Here is a 4,956-nt window from a genome sequence, read left to right as displayed (position 1 = left end):
TGTTTGATCGCTCGGGGGCCAATGGTTTGAGAGCCATTGATTTAGACATTCAAGTAATAACTTTGAGACACCTAGTTTTTATTTATTATTATTATTATTTATGTTTATTCTCACCAGAGCAGGCAGAGTGGGACCCTTCCTCATCTAAGCCAGACCACGTCACTCATTTGCTCAGAACTCCCAATGCTTCCCGCCTTTACCCCAGAGGCACCTCTGACCCCCTTGGTTCTCACACTCTGTCACTCACTTCCTTTCTGCTCATGCCCCTGGCCTGTGGCCCTTATCACTATCCTGTAGGGTTTACTTATTTGGGACATTTAGTCTGTGTTTCTCTTGACTAAGATGTGAGCTCCACAAAGACAGAAATTTGCTTATTCTGGTCATGCATATACACGTCTGTTTTTAATGGAGGTACTGGGGATTGAACCCAGGACCTCGTGCATGGTAAGCACGCGCTCTACTACTGAGCTCTACCCACCTCCCCCCCATGCATATTCACATCTGACACTTAAAACCAGGCATAATGACTATATGTGGAATTGATCGCCTTTATGAAAGAGCTGCGTTCAAATCCATAGCCCACTTTCATTTTGCCTCTGGGGCCATTGGAGGTGTTAGAGATCTTCCAACTTTGCATAATTTCCTTCAGCTCCAGCTCATACCTCCTTTCTGCTGCAGACTCACCGAATGGCCACCCCATGGCCTGTGCTAAGTCAAGGAGATAACTAAATGAAAGGCACAAATCGTGGCAAATCAACCCACACTTTCTGAGCACCCACAGTGTCCTCTTGTGGTCTATGCCCCACTAACTTCCCAGTCTCCCACTCACTTTTACTGGCTTTTTGCAGACCTCCACATCCACACCAAACCTCTTGTTTTCTAGACATACTGGAACCGTTGTTCCGATATTGTTATTTCATACTTCCATACTTTTGAACATATTATTCCCACTGCCTTGTGTTTTCCTGCCCTTTACCCATTTAGAGAACTCTTATTTATTCATCTAGAATAAAAAATTTCACCTTGCTTATGAAACATGTTCTGACTCCTCTTTGCTACTTCCTGCCATCCAGGCATCCTTGATACTAAGAAGGCACCTTGTGGAGTAGAGAGGGGACCAGGTAAGACAAACCAAACTTTGCCATTCACCAGCTATGTGAATGCTGGCAAATTACTTTTGCCTGTTTCTCCCCTGTTAAGTGGAGGGAACTCTTGGCTGTCTCATGGGGCTGCGTTAAACCTAATAAGATGGCATTGTCTAGTATGTCAGGGTGGGGCAACAGCAGGTACGTGTCAATGTCACTTTTCTCTCCCCTCTCCTGCGGCACTCCGTGCGTGTTCCTATCAGCACCCACTCGCTTAGGGCCATTACTTATTTATTCACCTGTCTCCATAATTGACTAGCGTTCCAGAAGGTCTAAATGATGTTCTACATATTTGTGTATTTTTGACACCCAGTGCAGTTATGGACACATAACAGGTGCTCAATCAATGTTTGTAGAATGATGATGGTGACGATATTCGTAATCAGAAATGGCTAGCGTTTCTTCAGCCCTAGTGAGTCAGTTTGTAATGCGGATCACAGCACTGCTGTGAAGCCGTGTTCTCATTACCTCTATCTTACAGATGAGGTCAGTAATCCTCAGTGTTTAAATAATTTGCCCAACGGCGCAGAGCTCTGATGAGATAGAGCTGGAGTTTGAAGCCAGTCAGTGCACTGAATAAGCTTCAAGCTATAGACCACACCTCCGACTGGAATGCTCTTATGTCAAGGGTAAACCTTTGGTCAATCTTGATGCTATTTCCATGGTTCCCCAACTCAACATACAAAACACTCCTGCCGGACAGGCCCAGACATCTGGCCAATGGGAACTGGACGAAACTCCATCTGGAAGCCATCAGCACCTCTCATGGGTCAGCTGCAAGGGATTTAATTTCAAATGACCCAATGCATTTCCTCTTCTTCCCCCTCACAGACAGATTTGTTGGCTGCAGTGTTCTGATAGCTTCGGGGTAAAGGGCCCATCTCAATGGCAACTTAATCTCAAATTAGCAAGCCCCCAATATTATTTGCTGTGGTTGAAGTGTATGTTTCCATTTTCCAACCCAATCTATGTCATTCAGAGGCGTTGAGAAGCCTTCCGTGGATTCTAGGTACGTGTGAGAATACCTAGTCTTAATTCTGGTCCTAATTCTTCAAATAATGTTTCTTCCTGCTCATTTAAATAATCGTAGGGTGCATTGCTTCGTTTCAGTTAATAACTTGAGGGTATGTGTTACTTCTGCTTCCTACAACTTGACCATGAACCTGACAGTCAAAGAGTCGGGCTGCCATGAATCCCTGGTAGTCAACCTCAGTCACATCCTCACACTCCCCGAAAGGTGAAATTAGGGGCGATTGGAGCCGTAACAAGGTCTTTGGTTCCTGTTCCATTGTCACAACTCATAGTTATCACTCTAACCAGAAAATCTTACCTGAATTCTTAGTAAAACATATTTAGATTCTTTCCCCTCAAGGTCTGAAGACTTAAAAATCATCAAAGTACACAAATTTCTTTTTCTGCTCTTAATACTAACCCTCGTCTTCAATAAAAGCACATTTTAATGTCAGAAAACAAAACACCGGAATCAAAGACAAATTTTTTAAGCATCTCTAGAAGCTTCCAAAAACTCGCTGATATAATCAGGAAGGAAAAATGTTTTGAGAACCAAATGCTCAATTCTGTCTATAGAACAGCATGCTGTTACATTGTTACATTTTCAATTTCATGCTCATTTTTCACATGATTTATTTTGCTAATAAAACCATGAAATTCCTAAAGTCATATGAATACAGGAATGTGGTGACTTCAGTTTTCATAGTAAAATTCTTACGGGATTTTTAAAAAATTAAAATTATTATATCCTGTGTGTACAAATGTGTGTGTCCTTCGTTGTAACTTTTGTTTTTCACTGAACACTATGATGAGTGTCTCAATGTCAATACATATCTTTCTAGAGCATCAGTTACAGAAGCAACAGATATTCAATTAGGCGAATTAGTATTGATTTTATTAATCTATTAATGGAATAAGAGCTTATTTCTAATTTTTCCATATTAAAAATACTATTGCAGCAAAAAGCTGTGTGTGTATACATAGTCACACACACACACACACACAACTAAATCAAGACATAGAAGTAGATTTGTCAGGTCAAAAGTTTACACATTTAAAAATAGTCAAATAATCTTCCAGAATTACTGTACCAATCTATACAAACAACAGCAAACAAAGTCTAATTTTTTAAATGAGAGAAATAGTGACATGGATAAATTATATTCAGACTAGATAATATTCACTAACCGTCTACCACGTGCAAATGCAATGTATAAGGCAATCATATCTAGTTATCTTGGTTTACCACTTTAAAACTTACTGGCACAAGGTTGCCTGTATTCTCTTGTGTCCTAGAAGGAGGCATATGGTGTGGTGGTGTCAATGGTTATGAACACAGGTGTGGGCTGGAGCTGAGATGTCTGTCTTCCACGAGCTATACTCTTCAGTTCGGTGAAGTCTTCCTTCGGAATGCTGATTTTCTAAGACAGACTGGTTGATGATTCTTAGATAATGTGCTTTAAAATGATTGGGCAAGTTTAATTAGAAAATGTCATCATTGGGAAATTTCAGGCAAGGGACATCATGTCTGAGTGTCTTTTGAAGGATGAGGAATTAACTAGATCAGAAAAGCGAGAACTCTGGTAGCCCCTCCAGGGTTCAAACAGAGTTGCTATATGACATAGCAGTTCCACAACTAAGTATGTACCCAAGAGAAATGAAAGCATTCATTCGTACAAAATCCTATACCCAAGTGTTCATAGTGGTATTATTCACAAGAGCCAAAAAGTGGAAACAATTCAAATGTGTATCAACTGATGAGTGGATAAAGAAATGATATGATACGTGCATATGATGGAATATTAGCCGGCAATGAAAAGTAATAAAGTGTTGACGCGTGCTACGATATGGATGAAGCTTGACAACACTATGCTCAGTGAGAGAAGACAGACACAAAAGGCCACGTTGTACACTTCTTTTTCTGTTGAATGTCCAGAAGAGACAAATCGATAAAGACAGAAAGTAAATTAGTGCTTGTCTGGCTTGGGGTGAGGATATCAGGAAACAGGGAATGACTGATAATGGATATACAGTTTCTCTGGTGGGTAGTGAAAGTGTCTCCAAATTGTGCCGATAGTTTACACAACACTATGAACATACTAAAAACCACTGAATTCAACATTTCTAGTGGGAGAATTGTATGGTATGCGAATCTTAATAAAGCTGTTATGTAAAGAAAAAAACAAAGGAAAAAGAAAAGAGAGCAACTGTGGGAGATTCATTAATCACACATCGTCCATTAGTTGAGGTCTGTGGAAAAAGCAGCAGAGGTCAGCTTCTTCTACCTTGGGCTCCCTGGAAACTCATTTGCCTATAGAACAATGAGAAAAAAAGTTAATCAAATTTTACACTAGTCAAGGCACTTTATTACGTGTCGTTTTAGCTGTGAACAAACACAGGTCAGCCCAACATAAATTCATTGATCAGTGGACCTTGTGTCCTGAATGACTACCCCTCGTTTTCTGTTTATGTTATAATACACCCATAGGGGAGATTAAGGTGGGGTCGAATAATTTTAAAATATGTAAAGGTATGCATGATATCCAATCATCTACAGTAAACTTTCAGAAGATGTTCAACAGCCTTAAGTTGTCAGTGAATCTTCTAGCACACAATCCAAACCTGCGTTCTCCTTTGGGTTTTGTTGAGCGAGTGACACTCAGTTCAAGACCAATGAACTACGGTGATATTTTAAGGAAATACTGAATCACGATTCTTCTAAAGAAGAAAAAGTTCCTCAAACCACTGTTTGGTTTTTTTGTTGTTGTAGGGGATTGGGGGTAGGATTTATCTACCAAGC

At 40.3% G+C, this 4,956-nt stretch overlaps 1 non-coding gene across 1 annotated transcript; it reads right to left on the bottom strand.

The window, feature by feature from the left end:
- Positions 1–406: 406 nt before the first annotated feature.
- On the bottom strand, positions 407–482 carry TRNAG-ACC (transfer RNA glycine (anticodon ACC)). Its single transcript has one exon. It is a non-coding gene; the product is annotated as a tRNA-Gly (tRNA).
- Between the last annotated feature and the right edge of the window lie 4,474 nt (positions 483–4,956).

Source organism: Vicugna pacos, chromosome 7 (assembly GCF_048564905.1).
Source record: "Vicugna pacos chromosome 7, VicPac4, whole genome shotgun sequence".
Lineage (NCBI taxonomy): Eukaryota > Metazoa > Chordata > Mammalia > Artiodactyla > Camelidae > Vicugna > Vicugna pacos.
Note: the sequence above shows the minus strand (reverse complement) of the source record. Positions and strands in the feature narration are given on the sequence as shown.